Raw genomic sequence first — 22810 nt, forward strand, 5'->3', positions numbered from 1 at the left:
CTGTACAATGGTGCTTGATTAATTAGTAAAAGTTTACGAAACACTTTAACATTCTCAGATGAAAGGCACTAAAGGAGTTCAGAGTATTATTATATTTTTAACAGCCACAAAAGCTAGCATTAAAGAATGCTAATTAATGACATTTTATACTTTTATAAGATCAAAAGCCTGTATAAATTTCATTTTATATTCATTTTATTTTTAGAGAAACTGAGGTACAAGAAGGCTGAAGCCCCTCTCTTTTTTAAAAAAATTATTTATTTGTTATTTTACTTATATTGTATTGGTTTTGCCAAACATTGATTTGAATCCGCCACGGGTGCACATGTGTTCCCCATCCTGAACCCCCCTCCCACCTCCCTCCCCATCCCATCCCTCAGGGTCATCCCAGTGCACCAGCCCTGAGCACCCTGTCTCATGCATCGAACCTGGACTAGTGATTCGTTTCACATATGATAATTTACATGTTTCATTGCCACTCTCCCATATCTTTCCACCCTCACCCTCTTCCACAGAGTCCAAAAGACTGTTCAATACATCTGTGTCTCTTTTGCTGTCTCACATACAAGGTTATCGTTACCATCTTTCTAAATTCCATATATATGCGTTAGTATACTGTATTGGTGTTTTTCTTTCTGGCTTACTTCACTCTGTATAATAGGCTCCAGTTTCATCTACCTCATTTGAACTGACTCAAATGTATTCTTTTTAATAGCTGAGTAATATTCCATTGTGTATATGTACCACAGCTTTCTCATCCATTCATCTGCTGATGGACATCTAGGTTGCCTATTTCTTGAGGTGACTCTGCAAATCAGAGTCACACAAACGGATATTATGAGAATACATGTATGGAAAAATACCACAACATAGCAAGCAGAGTTAGTTTAAACACCTTAACCATGACAACAACAGCACAGTATCAAGATGAAAGAGCTTATAGTAGGAAAGTCACTTGACCAGGAGGAGGGAGACCATGATTATTGCCCATTCCCAAGTCATGTGACTTTAAGTAACTCATTTAACAAATATCTAGTAAGTATCTAGTAGCCTACAGAGGTATAGGTATCACTTGTCCACAGGTTGGTGACAGTGGAAAAGCTTGAGACTTGGAAGGAAGACCTGGCATTCTTTGGTCTTGGGAGAGTCGCTAAAGACACATCTACATTTGCTCAGGAGTAGCAGTACCTGCCTTCTTCCTCTGTGTCCTTTGGGAAGGACCCACCCAAAGGGAATCCCTGGGAACCTGGAAGCAAACTGCACTGCAGCTGAGTTGCTCTTGACTCTAGGACTTGGACTGAGCTGTTGCTCTCACAGGGAGATACTGGAAGCCAAATTGTTCCTTTGTATATCATCAAATTGTTAACAACTACCAGTGCCTTCACTGTCAGCCATCAAGTACCAAATGTGTACTTTCTGCCGTTCTCTTGACTGTGGGTCCAATTGGTAAAGAATAATGATAAAGATATCATCACTGTACAAGTGCCATTGGGACATAAATCTTTCAACAAAGAATAATAACAAGGAGACCCAGTTATTGAGAGAAGAATAAATGGCTCCCTTTGTGGCCAAATCAATGGGAGAATGAAAAGATAATTTTAATAAATCAGTAGTTATGGTTCAGATCACAAGCCAGAAAAATCTTCCTATGGTCACTGATGAGAAACACTTTTTTTTTTTTCTTGAAGATTAAATGGAGGTAAATTCTAACAATACAGAGTAAAATTACACAGTGATGAATATTATTAAATAAAAGATAATAATCTTAGAAAATATTCTAAAAACATACATATAAACACCAGGAGATCTGTAGGGAGAAAAATGAAGAAATAGAGTGGTAATAATTTCATCATTAACAAAAACTGACTGGGCTAAAAATGGATTTGAGTCTGCTCATTGGAAAATCCTCCTGTGAACCAAGAAAGAATTAATTTACAAAGTCATACACCAAGGCCTATCTTAGTGGCTTTTCAGAATTTCAAGAATAAAAAGGAAATCTTAAAAGTTTCCAGAGAATAGATAGCCTGGAAAGAAAGTCACAACTTTGTGGTATTGGGCATATCATTTGCAATATTGGATTCAAGAAAACAGTGGTATTAGTTTAATAGATTACTGAGAGATTACAGTTCAAGAATCATATACCCAGCCAAGATATCATCTGTCCAACCAGCCAATGGAAAGACAAATTTCCCCAAATTCAGGAGATCAGAGAGTATACCACTTTATCCTCTGTCTGAAAAATATACTCAAATGGGTGTCCTAACTAAAGGAAAATTCAAAGAAGAACTTAACATCTCAAGAAGAAAAAATGATATGTAGTAAATTTAAGATGATGCCATGACTATGTATTTTTAAGTCTTAAATTTGAAATAGAGGATATATTTATTCTGCTATGGAAAAACCCAATAATTGCCTTGAGCTAAGTTATTTGGTGTGGGAGCAGAGAGAGGGAGAATAGGAGGGAAAAACAGAGAGAGATTTAAATTCTGCTACCAATTTCATCCTTAATTTCATTTAATAAGCAGATACCCCTGAATAAATGTGAAATGGAAGATGTATTTCTTCCCTCAGTAGCATTTCCCACACACCTCTGACAGTGTGTGTCTTGGTTGTTGAATGACTCTAGTATTTAAAGATACATATTATTTAAACAGTATGGCTTGTAAAATCAAGACAAAGACTTCATCTTGTGGTCAAGGATAATCAAAGATAATTGTACCTGTGTGCAATTTTATGACTTAAAAATCTAAACTGAACAAACTGTACCCCTTTTATAGATTAGCAAGACCCAGGGATTAAGGAATAGTGTTCTAGAAATCATGTGTGTGTGTGTGTGGAGTGGGGCAGTAAAAGAAATTTTAAAAATTCCATCTTAATGGGTTGGGATGGAGGAAAGGAAATATAACAAAATATTTGGAAGAGATTAAGAGAACTATGAGTGAATATTACCTGTAATTCTATGGCAAAAAATTTGAAAACCAAAAGGAGTTGAATGATTTTCTAGCCAAAAGGAATTGGGTGATTTTTGAGTCACAAAACTAACTGAAGTAAAAATAGAAAATCTGAGCAGATAATACCTGTGGAAGAGATTTGGAAGATATGTAAGACATGCCATAAAAATTTAAAAATTTGTTTAAAAATTAGATAAGTATACTATTATTTAAACCATCACACATAACCACAGAAATCTCTAAGGTTTATGAGGCTGGTGTTTACTTAATAAGCTAGTACAACTTCCCACCATACATATATTTAAGAACTTAAATCTAAAATTCTAAATAATTATTACTCAAAAAAATTGAGCAGTTCATTGAAGAATATACCATGATTCAAGCTGAATTTGCTCCAGGAGTGTGAAGATATCTCAAGAAATCTACTAATGCAATTAGTTAAAGGTGAAAAAATTTATTATATCAATTTACACTTAACAAGCATATACTTATTGGGCCATACCATACATAATTTTGTCTCAAAATAGTGATACACATAATCCAGTTAAATGTAATATTTACTCAAATCCAAAAGGACACGTCATACCACTTGATGAAATTCAGTCATAATGTCCATTAAAATGAAGAATCTCTCTTAAAAATTTTAAATTTCTTTTTAAAATTGCTAGTTAAAAAAATCTGTGGTCATAACACATTTTGTTGCACTTCACCTTATTGTGCATTGAGGATATTTTGGTTATTACAAATTAGACTTCTGTGGCAACCCAGTGTCAGGCAAGTCTATCACCACCACTTTTCAAACATTTGCTTATTTTGTGTCTGTGGTCACATTTCAGTAATTCTTGAGATAATTCAAACTTTTTCATTTTTGCTATATTTGTTATGGTGATCTGTGATCAGTGATCTTAGATGTTACTTTTGCAGAAAGATTACAACTCTTGCTGGAGGCTTAAATGATGGTTAGCATTTTTAGCAATAAAATATTCTTTCTTTTACAGTATATATATTGTTTTCTAAACATAATGCTATTACACACTTAATAGACTACAGCATAGTATAAACATAGCTCTTATATGCACTGGGAAACCAAAAATTTTGTGTGACTTTCTCTATTGTGATATTCACTTTATTGTGGTGGTCTGAACTGAATCCACAATTTCTCTGAGATATTTGAATCGTATTAAAATGCACTTAGAGATTGCCATCTTCCCTTCTCTTGACCACTAATTTTTGAAATATTATTTTATTAATCATATGTTGTCAAAGCTTATAATATTTGAATTCTGCCTACAACCAAAAGCGTCATATTGAATTCTACAATTAAATAGATTCAGAGTTCTTTATTAGTTTATTGCCCATGGCTTCTTCCCTGAGGTCATTATTTTGAGTCATCTGTCAGTTGGCTGGTTTCATTGGCCAGTAATTTTACAAGAAGGGCTCACACATGCTGCATTCTTTCTGGCTCTTGCATGCAGTAGGCCACTTTGCTGGGATAAAATTGTTGCATCACTTTCTTTCCCTCAGTAATGTATAGGCATCATCACTGTCCTCAGATATGGAGTGTTACTCTAGAAATGTCTGAAACCAAGATATGGGACACTTATTATACATCCTCTTTTCCCTTCTGAAGGGATATATTTTTCTTTTTTACCCTTAATGCTTAGTAATTTTATTAATACTAAGACACATCTTTGTATTTATGTTTCTTTGTTTTCTGAGCCAAGTGTATTTTATTTTTTAAATAAATATTCCTTCTATTAAACATTTAAATAATTTTGATATTATATAAATTCTCTCTTATAGGAATGCCAATTATACGCGCATTCTCATCCACCTGACCCTTTCTTACTACTATGTATGTGTGAATGAGGCAAGTTATTTGTTGAAGAATTATTTGTGGAAGGGGAGGAGAGTGATCTTGAAAAGTCTGAAGCTTCAATTTTATTTGTCTGTCTTAAAAACTTTTATACAATCATTTATTTTGTCTTCTTTAGGGTGGTGTTTCCACCAAATTCAATGTTCTGGGCTTGGCGAGTCTCACAGTAAAGGACTTCATATCACAAACTTTATGGTTTCTTCATTTAATGATAACTACCTCCCTTCTCCTATTTTATCCTGCTACCCTATTCACAGACTTCTTGCTAAGAGCTAGGTTAAAGGCAACACAAATAGTATGTATTCAGAAAATGGGAGCAAAAGACCTCAATAGGCATTTCTCAAAAAGAGATATAGAAATGACAGACTTTGGTCCTGAGATCCCCCACGTTCTTCCAGAACAAGTTGCAGCCACACTCCAGGAACTGAACTTAGAGCAGTGTGGGATCACAGAGTCCCAATATGAGTCCATCCTTTCTGCCCTGAGCTGCTGTTCCAGCTTGGGACCTTCAGTCTGTGTTGGAACGTCCTCTTAGCCATCCTGGAGAAGCTTCTGAGTCACACCACTGGGCTGAGCAACTTAAGTGATGAGTGTGATCCTGCCCCTCAAGGAGAGCTGCAGCCCTCCTGGAGCCCTCCACCTGGGCTGACTCGTCCAGCTTCAAGATAAACTCGTTGAGATCATGTGGGATTTAGGACATCCAAGGTCCATCTGGCTTAGCTCCAGCCTGTGTCCTCACTGGGGCAATAAGACATTCTATCCCGAGGAGTCCTTCCTGTACCACTGTTACCCTCCTCCTAGCTGGATGCATCTGTCAAAGTTTACTTCTGGTCACCTTGCAGACTAAAATCTAGGCAGTAGATGCATCAGGAATGGAAAACCAATCCATGGTTTCAGACATCAGCTCAACGTGAATGGAAAGGAAAGACAATCCTGTGGGGAGGCTGGATTGCAATGGGAAATGTAGACTCTAGGAGGTGTTGCAAATTTGGGACATATGTATTTATACAATCAAATATGCACTTCAATTTTTGGAGGTGCATGTGAGTTGGAGACCCACATGTTGGCATTTTCCCTGGGTAGATGTTTGTAAAGAAACTGTCAGAAATAAAGAAACTTTCATTGAAAACCAAAAAAAAAGAAAAAAAAAAGAAATGACCCCTAAACACATGAAAAAATATTCAACATCATTCATCAATAGGGAAATGCAAATAAATACCATGATATGATATCACTTCAAAGCAGCTAGAATGTAAAATGAATGTACTGCGGTATAGTTACTTTGGGAAGCAGTTTGGTAGTTCTTCAAAATGTAAACACCAAGTTATATATGACCCAGTAATTCCATTCTTACCTGTATGCCTTAGAGGGAAGAGAACATATCCACACAAAACTTGTATAGGAACATTCTGGCTGTATTATTCATATAGAATTATTCAACTTATAACAGAGAGTGGAAACAACTTCAACATCCATCTGCTAATTAATGGATAAATTAAATGTAGTCTACTCATACAATAGGATATTATTTGACAATAAAAAGGAGAATGAAGTATTGATGCATGCTATATTATGGATGAACCTTTTAAACATTATGCTAAGTGAGGGCAGTCAGTCACAAAAGACACATATTGCATTATTGTATGACTTCATTTGTATGAAATATCCAGAATAGGCAAAGCTAAAGAAAGTAGTTTAATGGTTGCCTGGAAATGGGGAGCAGGGAAGGGCATGGGTTTTGTTTTGCTAGTGATGAAAATGTCTAAAATTAGATTACGGTGATGATTGCACAACTCTGTGGACTTACTAAAAACTATTGAATTGTATACTTTAAAGGAGTGAATTGTATGGTATGTGAATTACATCCCTTTTCTTGTATCTTTGTTCAGCTTTAAAAAAGAAAAAAGACTAAATACTCTACAATACTAGATTCAAATCCTGGCATCTCAAATTGGCCATGCGACTCTGGGCAAGTTCCCCCTCATTTTCGTGTATCTGCATCAGGTGGATACCAATAATACCTACCTCAAAACTGGGTTGTAAGGACAAAATAAATGGATGCTTAAGACAGTATCTGGTTCATAGTAAGTGCCCAGGAAGTGTCAGTTATTTTTTGAGCCTATCCACAGCATTAAAATAAAAGAAAAATCTCAAGGACCTTATTTTTCATTTCTAAAGTTCTATTTAGTTGTTTTCCAAATCAGTTCATTCTTTCTTCATATTATTTTTCTTATGTTTTAGATTTCTTCTTTTATGCCTTAACTAATTTTAGAATTCTTGTTTAAAAACATACCATGGACTTTGACTTAACTAAGTACCTGGCACATAGAAGGTACCCACAAATATTTGTTGAATTTATGAATGAATGCCTAGTAGATAGTACTGCTTTCCTCAGTTTTCTACTGTTTCCTTAAAGAAATTGTTTAATTCCTCTTGGCTTCAGTGTTTTCATTTGTAACATAGAACATCTACCTCCTAAAGTTGTTGTAGGGTCTAAATGAAATTGTGTCTAAATAAATAGTTTATGGCATACATACAAAAGCTGCTTTAACTATGTTCCCTCATTTTCAGCCCGCTGATCATCTTTTGGCATGGGTTACCAAAGATTTAAACTCCACCCTCTTAGGAGTAACCTTCCCTGATAGCTCAGCAGGTAAAAAATCCACCTGCTATGCAGGAGACACAAGAGATACAGGGTCAATCCCTGGGTCAGGAAGATCCCCTGGAGGAAGAAATGTTAACCCACTCCAGTATTCTTGCCTGAAAAATCCCATGGACAGAGGAGCCTGGAAGGCTATAGTCCAAAGGGTCGTAAAGAGTCAGACATGACTGAGTGTCTAAGTACACAAAACATACTCTTAGGAGAGGCTGAGTGCTCAGTTTTTTAGTGTTTCTGGTAGGGCTTTGCTACCCTCTCTGTGAATCTTTATAGAATCTGTCTCTTTTTCTCACAGGTCTTTCACTGGAGCTCTTTGGGGCCACCTGTCTCCTGATGTCCTGTCTGCTTTTCTTTCATTATTTGGCTGCTCTTGCTGCACTGGCTGCTTTAGTTGCTGAATTATATTCTACTTTCAAAATGCTAATAAATGAAAAAGCATCTTAGTGTCTACAGAGACTCATGCATAATGACTGAATCTTAAATAGCTCTTACATTCTGCAACCACTTCTGATTCTGCTGCCTGTCATTCAAAGATCCCCTTGGTCACCACCCCACTGGGGGCTGCAGAGTAGCTGAACTCTTGTGGGTTGGAGATTGATGTGCCTCTTAACCCTGGATGGCCAGTCTAGAGGGCATCTTTTGCTGCATCTCTTGAAGTTAAAAAGGGTCTGAGCTGCTAGCAAAGGGGCATCAGTGCTATCCATTGGCAGGAAAAACCTAACAACTAAAAATCTCAAATTTCCTCTTTATGGTACTTCTTAGATTTGCCTATAATTTGAATTAAAAGTAACCAGCTAGTCTTATTATGTTATAAGGATCTATAGAGGAGCTTTTCATTGTTTATTGTCTTTTCCCTTTGGAAAGTACTGCATAGGGTGTTCAACTAATTCTGAGTTATTGTATAAATTGCATCATTACTAAAACATAAGATGAAATTAGCTCACATTTTGGGTACTGTCCAAACAAACATATTACTGGAAAAATACTATCAAAATGTTTTATTGACTAAAAATAATTGTAGCCTTGATGCTATATGCCTCAGGACTAACAGTAGGTGGTTTCCATATTGTGAACAGATTTGAAGCAAGAGATAGAGGATAAAAAGAGAAATGATCTTTTGAAAGGGAAGTGAAACATTTTCAGATACTGTTCAGCCCCCCACATGTTATTCTTCTTTCTTTATAAATTGATCTTGAGTTTTAAATCTTTTTGCAATGGAGATCAAATATTCAGTGAAGGCACTTACAATTATTTAATGAAAGTCAGACATCCTATGGTTTAATTCTTATGTGGGTTTATAATATTGGGCACTTATTATGTTGTTGTCTTCCCAGAATTTATTTCCTCCTATTCTGGAAGAGACCTTAACTTTCTTCATGGAAACCATCCCTTCCCTACTATTGGCCCCAGGGGCTTGAGTGAAATTGATCAACATATACTGGTTTTCTGGCCAGCCACTCTAATTTGTTCAGAGATAGGTGTGATCTTATTTAAGTTTAACTATTCCTGATAAGTGTTATAAACTCCTGTGACCTTGGAGTTGATGAGAAAATGACCAATTATAGTTCATTGATTTTTGCTGTTGTTTAGTTGTTAAGTTGTGTCCAACTTTTTCGTGACCCCTGCCAGGCTCCTGTGTCCATGGGATTTTCCAAGCATGAATACTGGAATGGATTGCCATTTCCTTTTCCTGGGGGATCTTCCTATCCCAGGGATCAAATCCATATCTCCCGCATTAGCAAGTGGGTTCTTTACCATTGAGCCACCAGGGAAGTCCTTCATTGACTTTAGGATGCCCCATTTTCACTTATATTTTAATATCTCTGAGATTGGGGTGCATTTTACATTCTGTGTCATAAGAAACTTGTGCTATTATGTAAAGATCAACAGTTTTTTTTTTTTTCCTTGCTGGTACATTAAGTTAATTTTTTTTCTTATAATCAGTGGTGATAAGGTTTCATGAAATATGGTATGGAGCAGCCTAAGCATAGAGAGGACACGGGAGGAAAGCAGAGTTCAGAGATTAAGAGAAATTGAGCATTGATGATATAACTTAAGATTCTCTTATATGGAAGCTACTCTGAAGTTAATGCTCAGATTCCTTCAGCCAACTAACTCCCTTCTCACTTTACACACACTTTGTTGTTGTTTAAACATGTGTTCATATCTCATCTTTCACTTTTAATTGTGAGCATTCTGAGTATCAAGTAGAGAAACCCTTGAGATTTTGTGAGACCAGTACATGAACACAAAGAGAACGCAGCAGACATTTGCAGTCCCTTTCCCCACTTTCTCAAAGTTAATTGAAGAGGAATAATGGAGATGGAGCAAGTTGGAGCATCTGAAACATTTGACAGACATAACAAACATAAATAAGTTAGTGACAAGCATTTGCTGTCTGGAAATCCTGAGATGCTTTATAATTCAGGGGGCAAACCTAACCATTAGATACATTCTAAGACTTGTGAAACAGATCAAGATTCTCAGTTGCCCCTGGAATAACCTGATGCAGACATTGCTGTCACCAGGAGAAAGAACTTCTCACAAGCTCATCAAGATTTGGGGAATTTACAGATAAGTCCAGTCAAACTTTAAACAATAGATGCACTTACAACATGATATGCAACAAATGTGTGTGTGTGTGTGTATGTGTGTGTGTGCATGGACAGTGCAGGGAATTAACCCATCCAAAATGAAAATTATTATTTATCAAAATAAACAGTGGGACTACATTTTTGATGGTAGAACGGTAGGGCAAATTCTAAAATTTTCTAGTACTGTTTTCATGAAACTGTAATTTGACTATAGCCTTTTCTACAAGTGACCAAAAATACTTTCTAAAATTTCAAGTTATTTGATGACCATAAATCCTTTAAATCCTTATAGGATCAGACATATGTAGAGATACTGTTCCGTCTTGTTCAGATGCCTTCTTTAAAGATAGGCAGCACCTTTGTGCATAATTAGAATATTTTGGCATTAAACCTTGCACCTAGTAATGCTGTTCAAGTGATTAGGACTATCTGAGAAGTGCTATAATCCGCTAGAAATGTACTGTTTGGTTTTTCTCAGTGTTGTTATGAAAATGACTAAGAATGCGTAAGCTGGAATTAAGGAACAATGTTTCCTGCCGGTTAAGTGAACAGAACAAATGTGTATACGTTCAATCATGTTTGCTGTACTAAGGACGGCTAGAGATCATTTCTTAATTAAATTAAGTAACACCATTCCAACCCCAAGTCTTTTTATCTTTATTATAAAACTGGCAGTATGCAGTCAACATTTGTTCTCAAACTAATTTTCCCTTAACATCATGAAAAAGTGACAGGATCGTCTTTATATAATGAGGGTGTGGACAAGTCTTTAAGGGATTACTTGAGACTTCACAAGCAGGTTTGATAGAAATCAAAGTCATTCTTTTTGTTTTTATTAGATTTTCCTACTTCTTCTGTCATCAAAGTGAGCAATTTACATGATAATAAATCTTCTTGAGATTACTATCTTTTTAATGCTCTATTAAAAAAAAAGGCGAGTCAATCTCTTGAATGAACACTTTCATTTATATCAAGAGAGGAGTGATTGTATAACCAAACATATTTAAATATTAAATCTGTAACTTCATCTTGCAGAAAGAAGGTGCCAACATAACCAGCTCTGGAGCCTCCATTGTTACCTGAACACTGTGTTTACTCTTTCATGCTTCTAAGTGTCATTTGGATTCAAGCATAACTAATACTAGTAGTATTAATTAATAAGCAATAATTAATTAATTAATAGCAATAAAAGCCATTATTTGTGAATTTTGATGTAGATTACATAAATGAAGCAATACATATATTAAATAGTTATACTTTACACAAATTACAAATAGACTGTGTTTTATTGTGCATTATGATGTCAATGTGAGTAATTTTAAACACCCCAAATCTTCCCCAGTCGTAAGATACCTGTTGTAGTTTATCAACCAGAAGTTACTGGTATACCTTGATTTTATTGCTTCATTGTTTCCAGCAGTATACATTCTTGAGTAATTCTTTCTATAGGTTCCTCATTATTATTACTATATGTAGGCTTTTCTGCTCCCTATGTAAAGCCTTGCAAGCTTGTTTTCTCATTCTCTGGAACCTGATTTTTCTCCCTTCTTTTATTCTTAAACATTTTTTGTTTTCCTTCTTTTTGCATCACCACATGATTCATTTTATATTCCTCTTCTCATGTGTCAGCCACTGGTTTTACTGTTGCCTAGTGGAGAAGGAAATGGCAAACCACTCTAGTGTTCTTGACTGGAGAATCGCAGGGACGGGGGTGCCTGGTGGGCTGCCGTCTATGGGGTCACACAGAGTCGGACACGACTGAAGCGACTTAGCAGCAGCAGCAGCTTTCTATACTGCATACTTTGCTTTCCGCTTGTGTTTTTGGTGAAGAGGGCCAAGAGATGAGTTGTTGTTCACTTACAAATTGCTATTTTGGGAAGTAGAAAAGATGGGTATTTTAAAGCATTATTTATAAGACCATCCACTCTAGTATACAAAGACAATGTTTCTACAATGATTCCTATTTCTCTAACTTAAGGCTGTGAAAAGCAATACAACTTACTTTACAAATAAGCTGAACAACTGCATGGCGTGATAAAGTATTAGCTAAGAGCACAGTCTCAATACCCAGACTTGCTGGGAGCCTCACTCCACCACACCATTCTGAGCTGGGTAACTGCTCCTTGGGAGTCAATGCCATGTGCTTGTTCACTTCTGAGGGTATTCTTTGCCTCCGCTTCTTCCTTTATCGTCCTGACCTTGAATCTTCACCCTATTTTAGCCACTAAGCTTATTTTTTATTGAAGTCTAGTTGATTTGCAGTGTTGTGCCGATCTCTGCTTCAAAGTGACGCAGTTATACACGTATGTAAATTCCTTTTTTTATATTTTGGACTGGGAGTTTGGGAGGGGTAGATAAAACTATTACATTTAAAATGGATGAGCAACAAGGTCCTAACGTATAGCACAGGGAACTATATTCAAGATCCTTTGATAAACCATAATGGAAAAGCTACTAAGTATCACAGTCGTGATCTAGACCTTGTAATTTACCATCTATAGTGTGAATTATCAGAATTACCAATTCCACCTTCCCAGAGTTCTGACTTTATAACTTACTTCTGGAGTTCTCTGACTTCAACATTAATTTTGTAAAAGCCTCTGTTCCTCTATTTCACAATTCATTTACTGTCTCATGTGCCTTTTACTCTCCTTCTCCAGCTAAATTCTGTAGCCCATGACTATACTCATTTCTCTGTACAGCCTCACGTCATTTGAACATCTCTTGCTCCATCATGATCACCTGAAAAATTTCACCTGCTATTCCATCAAACTTTTAGTCCACCTTATATTTGTACCCTCAGAGCAGAGTATGACTTAAGAAAAGCACAGAGTCGGGTTGACTGGTCTCAGTTCACATGCATAGCTGTGAACCTGGGCCTGAATCTGTGCCCATAGCCTCAGCCTATTCTCCTCCTACTATGGATGAAAAATCCCTACTAAGAGATAGGGCAAAATTTCTCCAAAGAATCATCTGCATTCCCTGACTTCAATTACTTCATCCTCATTCTCTTTTGAAATTTTTTCCAATTAGGTTTTAACCTCATAACTGCAACAAAAGTGATTTGGTTAAGGACACAAATGTTTCTAAATTCAGTGTCATTTCTGTCTTTATCTAGCTTGAGTACTTAGTGGCATTGACAGAATAGATTTCTATTTCCTACTTGAAACATCTTCTTCAGTTAGCTTCCAGTTCAGTTCAGTTCAGTCGCTCAGACGTGTCCGACTTTTTGTGACCCCATGGACTGCAGCACGCCAGGCTTCCCTGTCCATCACTAACTCACGTAGCTTGCTCAAGCTCATGTCCATTGAGTTGGTGATGCCATCCAACTGTCTCATCATCCTCTGTTATCCCCTTCTCCTCCTGCCTTCAATTTTTCCCAGCATCAGGGTTTTTTCCATGAGTCAGTTCTTTGCATCAGGTGACCAAAGTATTGGAGCTTCAGCTTCGGTATCAGTCCTTCCATTGAATGTTCAGGACTGATCTCCTTTAGGATTGACTAGTTTGATCTCCTTGCAGTCCAAGGGACTCTCAAGAGTCTTCTCCAACACCACAGTTCAAAAGCATCAATTCTTTGGCGCTCAGCTTTCTTTATAGTCCAACTCTCACATCCATACGTGACTACTGGAAAAACCACAGCCTTGACTAGATGGACCTTTGTTGGCAAAGTAATGTCTCTGCTTTTTAGCATGCTGTCTAGGTTGGTCATCAGTTCAGTTCAGTCACTCAGTCGTGTCTAACTCTTTGCGACTCCTTGGACTGCAGCACACCAGGCTTCCTTGTCCATCACCAACTCCCGGAGCTTATACAAACTTAAGTCCATCAAGTTGGTGATGCCATCCAACTGTCATAGCTTTCCTTCCAAGGAACAAGCATCTTTTAATTTCATGGCTACAGTCACCATCTGCAGTGATTTTGGAGCCCAGAAAAATAATGTCTCCCACTGTTTCCATTGTTTCCCCATCTATTTGCCATGAAGTGATGGGACCAGATGCCATAATCTCAGTTTTCTGAATGCTGAGTTTTAAGCCAACTTTTTCACTCTCCTCCTTTACTTTCATCAAGAGGCTCTTTAGTTCTTTTTCGCTTTCTTCCATAAGTGTGGTGTCATTTGCATATCTGAGGTTATTGATATTTCTCTCGGCAACCTTGATTCCAGCTTGTGCTTCATCCAGCCCAGCATTTTGCATGATGTACGCTGCATATAAGTTAAATAAGCAGGGTGACAATATACAGCCTTGAAGTACTCCTTTCCCAATTTGGAACCAGTCTCCTGTTCCATGTCCAGTTTTAAATGTCACTTCTTGACCTGAATACAGATTTTTCATGAGGCAGGTCAGGTGGTCTGGTATTCCCATCTCTTGAAGAATTTTCCAGTTTGTTGTGACCCACACAGTCGAAGGCTTTGTCATAGTCAATAAAGCAGAAGTAGATGTTGTCTGGAACTCTCTTGCTTTTTTGATGATCCAGCGGATGTTGGCAATTTGATCTCTGGTTCCTCTGCCTTTGTTAAATCCAGCTTGAATATCTGGAAGTTCGTGGTTCACATACTGTTGAAGCCTGCTTTGGAAAAAATTGAGTATTACTTCGCTAGTGTGTGAGATGAGTGCAATTGTGCTGTAGTCTGAACATTCTTTGGTATTGCCTTTCTTTGGGATTGGAATGAAAACTGACCTTTTCTAGTCCTGTGGCCACTGCTATGTTTTCCAGATTTTCTGGCATATTGAGTGCAGCCCTTTCACAGCATCATCTTTTAGGATTTAAAATAGCTCCCCTGGAATTCTGTCACCTCCACTAGCTTTGTTCTTAGTGATGCTTCCTAAGGCTCACTTTTCTTCACATTTCAGGATGTCTGGCTCTAGGTGAGTGATCATCCATCGTGGTTTTCTGGGTCATGAAGTTCTTTTTTTGTATAGTTCTTCTGTGTATTCTTGCCACCTCTTCTTTATATCTTCTGCTTCTGTTAGGTCCCTACCATTTTTGTCCTTTGTTGTGCCCATCTTTGCATGAAATGTTCCCTTGGTATCTCTAATTTTCTTGAAGAGACCTCTAGTCTTTCCCATTCTGTTGTTTTCCTCTATTTCTTTGCATTGATCACTGAGGAAAGCTTTCTTATCTCTCCTTGCTGTTCTTTGGAACTCTGCACTCAAATGGGTACATCTTTCCTTTTCTCCTTTTCCTTTAGCTCCTCTTTTTTTCTCAGCTATTTGTAAGGCCTCCTAAGACAACCCTTTTGCCTTTTTGCATTTCCTTTTCTTGGGGATGGTCTTGATCCCTGTCTGCTATACAATGTCATGAACCTCTGTCCATACTTCTTCAGGCTCTCTGTCTATCGGATCTAATCCCTTGAATGTATTTGTTACTTTCACTGTATAATCGTAAGAGATTTGATGTAGGTCATACCTGAATGGTCTAGTGGTTTTCCCTACTTTCTTCAATTTAAGTATGAATTTGGCAATAAGGAGTTCATCAATGAGCCAGTCAGCTCCTGATCTTGTTTTTGTTGACTGTATAGAGCTTCTCCATCTTCAACTGCAAAGTATATAATCAATCTGACTTTAGTGTTGACCATCTGGTGATGTCCATGTGTAGAGTCTTCTCTTGTGTTGTTGGAAAAGGGTGTTTGCTATGATCAGTGTGTTCTCCTGGAAAAATTCTGTTAGCCTTTGCCCTGCTTTATTTTGTACTCCAAGGCCAGATTTGCCTGTTACTCCATATCTCTTGACTTCCTACTTTTGCATTCCAGTCCCCTATGATGAAAAGGACATCTTTTTTGGGTGTTCATTCTAGAAGGTCTTGTAGGTCTTCACAGAACCATTCAGAAAAACCTGGTGCACAACAGGAGACCCTACAGAGACTGAGCCAGACCTGCCTTTGAGTGTTTGAGTGTCTCCTGCAGAGGTATGGATCAGCAGTGGCCTGATGCAAGGGCAGGGTTTCTGAGTGCAGTAGACCTGGGTATGGCATAAGCCCTCTTGAAGGAGGTCACCATTAACCCCACCATAGAGCTACCAGAACTTACACAGGACCGGGGAAACAGACTCTTGGATGGCACAAACAAAACCTTGTGTGCACCAGGACCCAGGAGAAAGGAGCAGTGACCCCACAAGAGACTGACCCAGACTTGCCTGTGAGTGCCCAGGAGTCTCCAGCAGAGGTATGGGTTGGCGATGGCCTGCTGCAGGGTTGCAGGTACTGAGTGCGGCAGTGTGTGCATGGGACCTTTTGAAGGAGGTTGCCATTATCTTCATTACCTGCACCATAGTTTGGCCTCAGTTCAAACAACAGGGAGGGAGCACAATCCCCCCCAGCAACAGAAAATTAGCTTCCAAGGCAGCATAAACCCCTGGATTTCCTAGCCACTTTATTTTTTCTCCTCATTCATCCTATTTCCCTAAACTTTAATTGTTTGCAGGCCTCAGGACTCAATCCTTTGACCTTTCTTCTAGCTGGACTCTTGTAGAGATTTTACCCTATCTCTGAACTTTTAAGCCATGTCTGATGCTGATGGCCCCAATTTCATCCCCTGAATACAACTCTCTTCACTCATTCAAAGTCTTCCATCCAACTTCCTACTCAATATCTCCACTTGAATAAGCACCTTGTACATCACCTGTCCAAAGCCAAACTCTCAATCTTCCCCCTAAACCTGGTACCTCCAACAATCTCCCCCACTTCAGTAAGTGGTAGGTTTATTTTCCCCAGACAGGCAGCACCTGTGTCAAAGTATAATTTTTAAAAAAAGATAAATACGTGGCTTGTATACAAATATACAGTGGACATGTGCCAAAAATTTCTTAGCTCACGTATTAGGGAATCAGCAGGATGGTAAAGCTGATTCAAAAAGAATCAAAGACTCAAAAGAGGTAAAGCTGATTGAAAGGAGACGCTGATGTTGTGTAGTCAGTCAGGAAGGCAAGCAAAATAATTTTGCTGAATTGGAGACAAAAGTGGTTAATAATCTTCAGGACAGTACTATAGCTGAGGTTATCCTCTCTAATGGGTGGGAAATATTTGCCTCTCTAGTGCACACGTTTGCAAGGGGACATGTAACTTCACAGTAATGAAGTTATTTCACAATAGTAAATAGCAAGTCAACATCGGTATATGCCCTGGAGAATTCAATCATCCTTGCCCAGGCCTGTGAGACAACGGTCTATATAAAAAGAATGTATAGTCATGCCTTTGTCTTACTTCCAAGTTTTAGATAGTATTTCTTAACACCTTTAGTCATCTGTGATTTCTGTCTTATTTTCACACTTTACACCATCAATCTCATTGACCTTAACTTCAATATATAATTGTAATCCTATCACTTCTCACAACAGTTACTGCTATCATTCTGGGCCAGACCATCCACATTTCTTTGCAAGATTGTTGACATTTCTCCCGACTGGTTTCCCTTACACTTTTATAGCATAGTTTCCTTTTTTTAAAAAATGTATTTGTTTTTAATTAGAGGATAATTGCTTTACAATATTGTGTTGGTTTCTTCCATACATCAACATGAATCAGCCATGGGTATACATATGTCCCTTCTCTCTTCCTCCCTCCCACCTCCCATCCCATCCCACCCCTCTAGGTTGTCACAGAGCACCAGGTTTGAGCTCCCTGCACCTACAGCAAACTCTCACTGGTATAGCACAGTTTCAGTAAAGGAAACAGAGTGTTCCTAAAGTAAAAATTAGAGTGTAAGTCAGATTGTGGCCCTTCTCTTGTTAGCATCTTCTGAATTTATATTTCACTGTCCACTCCCCTCCCCCAAATAGAAAAAGTCCTTATGTAAGTAAGAATTCCTGTAAGGCCTTACATAATCTGTACCTTTCCTCAAGCTTACTGTCTCTCTGAGTTCATCTCCTGCAGTACTCACTCTGGTCTCTCACAAAGTTTGGCCCAGACAGGCTGCCTCACTGCTTTCTGAGCACACATAACCTATTTCACCCTCAAGGCCTTTTGACATTGTTCTCCCTGCTTGGAGTATTCTTCTTCCAAATACTCCCCTGACTCATTCCCTGTTTCCACTGGGTCTTGTTCAGATATCACTTTCTGAGTGAGGGCTTCCTTGACACCCTATTAAAAATCTACCCCATTCCCCCCACATTTCTGCCCCTGGCACTCCCCTCATCCTGTTTCTCCCCAATCCGGGGCAAGTATTTTTGTCTGTGTCGTGCATGAAAATGTCCCGAAAGCCTAAAGCAGTATTTGGCACATGAATATTCTAATGTTTTTGAATGAATAAATGATTGAGTGCTATTTTTCCATCTATTTCTAGTATTATTTCTCATTTTCCTTTTAGATGGTCTAAATTGACTTTAAAATGAAGCTTTTATTTCTGATTTCCATCCTAATATTGTTTCTAATGAAATAAAATGAAAACGCATTTTTTGTCTACATAAAAGACTCTGAGTTAGTCCTATGGAAGACACAGGGAAAATCAGACACAAGGATTTGCAATTTAGGGACTTCCCTGGTGGTCCAGTGGCTAAGACTCTGCACTCCCAATGCAGGGGGCCCAGGTTCGATCCCTGTTCAGGGAACTAGATCCCCCATGCCACAACTAAAGATCCCATGTGCCACAGTGAAGATCGAAGATCCTGTGTGCTACAACTAAGATCTGGCACAGCCAAAAAAATAAATATTTTTTTTTAAAAAAGGATTTGCAATCTAGTTAGTAATATAAGACTAGCAGATAAAAAGTTAAATGCTAAGGAAGGATATTAGTAACCTTTCACACCAAAAAAATTGATGAAATATTAAGAGACAGAACTACTTAACTACAAAAATAATTTGCTTTCTGAGCTTCACACTTTGCTGTTGTAGACTCAAAAGTTTATAGACAGTAATATATTTTCCAAAATATAAGAAAGGACTGTATTTAAATGTATAAAATACAAACCTTGCAAGAGGTTGCTAAATAGCATTGTTTTTATCAAAACTAACTGAGAAACTCATTGTGAGATGCAAACATTACAAAAATTGTATTTTCCTAGTTCTTGAGCAATTGCATGAAGACCTATATGGGCGGGTGGGAGCCGGCCATCTTGTTCATGATATTTTCTTCAGTGCGGTTGCCTTCTCCTGTCCAGGATTTGTCTTTGTACAGAACCCCATGTTCTGCTTAGTTCTCATGTCCTTTCCTCCTGTTCTACCTGCCCCCAAACACAAATACATGTACACGTAGACACACATAGACACACATTTCTCCTGACTGTGTTTATGGAATGATCAGTTCTTCTATGATTCTGATCATAGAACTTAGAGGCTCATTCACTGTGTTGGGCATGTTTTGGTTTCAAACCAAGACTTCTGCCTATGGTTTACCATTTTTGGCTCTCTAATCTTATCACAAAAAAGAAATATTTAAAACATGTCTGCACTGCCCCTCTCACCATGATCTAAGCTCCTCAAACTAGTATCTAGATAAGTTGAATTCCAATATAACCAGTGCTGCTCTGAAAAGAATGTGCTTTGCTTAAGGAAAATTGTTTATATTTCATTCCCTGGCTTCTTCCAAAAAAGGTTATAAGCTTCTTAGGTAAATGGCGAACAATGAAAGCAGCTTTATCAGCACAGCCTGTTTAATTTCTTTTGAAAGTAATGCTACTAACCTTTATGCAGTATTTTGGTAGATACTGCAGAGAAAATATTATTTGTATGGTAGAGCTGCCTAATACAGCCAAAGTCAAAAGTTAAATATAACATACTTATTAAGGCTATGTACTCTACCCATTTTGAAATTTTCTCTTCCCTTAGGGCAGGCACCAAGCTGTCTACATTTGATGCAATGCTGACATCTGTAATGTTAAATAAATAGAAAATAATGAATCCTCAGATTGACTGTGACAGTTAAAAGACTTGTTCTCTGTCAAAACTGATCATAAGCAACAGTTTAAGACAAATTTCCCTTTTTGAATAACCAAATCTTTAACATTTGCTTTTGCAAGAGACATTATTGATCTTTAAATACTGTCAATAAATTAGAGGTTTAAAAATCTAATCATTTTCCTAATGTCTAGCAAAAGTTGAATTTAAGTATTAGATATTCAGTGTATCCAACATCTCCTCATTATTTCTGTGCTATAGAACTTCCCTTTCTAAATATAGGTCAAATAAAAATCATGTTTCCTGTACTTTCTTTAAAGTCATTCTTAATTTCTTTTCCTTTTTCTCTGTGCTATTTCTGCTTCCCTTGATGTTTAATGTTCCAAAGTAGTTAAAGAATGTCAAAATATATTGCCCTAGATATGTACATTGCTAATTATTATTTTGCCTGTCATCAAAGTCCTTTCAATTGTAGGAAGAAATCTGATATAAATCTTGAGAATAACTTATTGTTATTAGTTTCAAGTGAATCCCATATGTTATAACAATAATCAATTAATTTTTATTACTTATGTTGTCTTTCCAAAAGTGTTACATTTTTGTCTTAGGAAGTTTATTTCCTTTTAAAAGTTAGTTGATTTATTTTAACTGGAAGATAATTACTTTAAATATTGTGATGGTTTTTGCCATACATCAGTATGAATTGGCCATAGGTATACATGTATCCCCTCCATCCTGAATCCCCCTCTCACGTCCCTTCACTTTATCCTTCCAGCTTGTCACAGAGCACCGGCTTTGGGTACCCCAGCAATCCCAGTACTGGGCATATACCTGAGGCAACCAGGATTAAAAAAGACACATGTACCCCAATGTTCATTGCAACACTATTTACAATAGCTCGGACATGGAAGCAACCTAGATGTCCATCGGCAGATGAGTGGATAAGGAAGTTGTGGTACATATACATAATAGAATATTACTCAGCTATAAAAAGGAACGCATTTGAGTCAGTTCTAATAACTAATTTATTTCTTTACAAGTCTAATGAAAGTCCTGAACTGTCTTCATAATACAGATTCCTAGAGTCTTAATCACTTTGTTTATAACAAAGTGTCATTAACAACAAGTATTATTAAACCAAATATTAACATTGAAATAATCACAGCAAATTTATACTAAGTAACAACTGACCACAAAGCTCTGCTACATCTTTTATGCACATATGCCATTTAATCATTGGGAGGCAGTGACATTAAAATCTTAATAAATGAGCAAGAAAAAGTTTGGAAAGATCATTAAATGTGCTCTAGGTAATGCAGTGAAAGTAGGTCACACTGCCAAAAAAAGAGAATAGGAATATAAACATAGATTTGTCAGCCAACATTTCTTTAGCAAAGAGTCTCACTTAAGATTTTTACAAATCCTAAGAGGTAAGTGTAACATTATACCAATTTTATAGGTGAAGAAACTGAGGCAGTTAGGTTCTTTTCTCAAGATTACACAGCCACGAAGTAACACTCTATTTTATTGAATGACTCAGACAACAAATACTTTTTGAACGGTTACTATACCTGACATTGTGCTGGGCCCAAGGTTTATGAAGATGGCAAAGACACATTCCCGTCTTGTGGCAACTGACTGCCTTAGGAGAAACAAAGTAAGTGACATTAGTATGGTGCTGAGTGGGCTTCCCTGATGGCTCAGCAGTAAAGAATCTGCCTGTGATGCAGAAGACAAAGGAGATGTGAGTTCTAGCAAAGGAAATATTCACAGGGGCCTATGGGAGTTCATGGAGAGCAGTGCTCCATTTCACACACGGGAGGTGTGTGGAGGTGGAAGGAGGATACTGTTTAAACTGCGTGTTGGAAGATGAGTGAAAACTAGCTGAGTGAAGAGAGGGAAGAGAGAGAGAGGCTATTCTAGAAAGAGGACCAATAAGCAAGCTCAAAGGCTGGAGATGAAAGAAAGCTGGACAATTACCAGGAGTTGCAAGTGTAGCCAGCGAATAAAATGATGAGATGGAAGGAGAGATGAGGCAGGGAAAGCAGCAGGCATGAGACTGGAACTTCGGGAAGGCTGTTCTAGCTGTCTGGACTTTTTATTCTGAAGGCAGTGAGTGTGTGTGTTTGCACTCAGATGCTCAGTCATGTCCATTTGTGACACCATGGATTGTAGCCCTCCAGGCTCCTCTGTCCATGGGGCTTTCCAGGCAAGAACACCGGAGTGGGTTGCCATTTCCTCCTCCAAGGTGACAGGAAGCTGCAAAAAGAACTCTTGACAGGACAGATCAGAGTGCTCTGACAGGTGTGGCAATTGAATTGGAGGTAAAAGCAGGAAGAGTAAGAAAGTATGAAGCCAGTGTCGTAAATATCACGAAATGATAAATCTTAAACTAAATCATTGACTGCTGGAATTGAAGAATAAAAAGAGAGATTAAAGTAGCAAAACTGACAGTATTTGGTAAATGGGATAGGTTTGGGGAGCCTGAGAGAAAAGTAATGTTTTAAGATGACATCCGAATTTCTGGGAGCTTCTTGTGGTTTGTAGGTTTTGTGTAAAGAGCATGTCTGTGTGATATGATTGAATCAACTACATATACCCTTCTGACTAGCCTATTTGTCATTAAAATGTTAAGTGAAAAAAACATGTAACTGTGCATATCTTTTTTTTTTCCTGAATTGTATTTACTATAGAAGTAGAGTAGTTCAGATGCCAATAAACTGTTTCAATGCCTGAACTAAATAAATTAGCCAAGAGATGGTTCCTTAACTCTTGTCAGTAAAAATTTCACTTACTTTTAAAACTGCAGAGTTGCTGGGGGTGTATCTTCTGCATATCTTTGGTTGCTTTAGTGATTGAGCATCATACAATAATGCTGTGATGGTGGAAAGAAAATATGTTATTATGT

General features: G+C 37.7%; 1 non-coding gene across 1 annotated transcript; it reads left to right on the forward strand.

Moving 5' to 3' along the window:
• Positions 1-18544: 18544 nt before the first annotated feature.
• On the forward strand, positions 18545-18617 carry TRNAG-CCC. Its single transcript has one exon. It is a non-coding gene; the product is annotated as a tRNA-Gly (tRNA).
• Positions 18618-22810: the final 4193 nt, after the last annotated feature.

Source organism: Cervus elaphus, chromosome 3 (genome assembly GCF_910594005.1).
Source record: "Cervus elaphus chromosome 3, mCerEla1.1, whole genome shotgun sequence".
Taxonomy (NCBI): domain Eukaryota; kingdom Metazoa; phylum Chordata; class Mammalia; order Artiodactyla; family Cervidae; genus Cervus; species Cervus elaphus.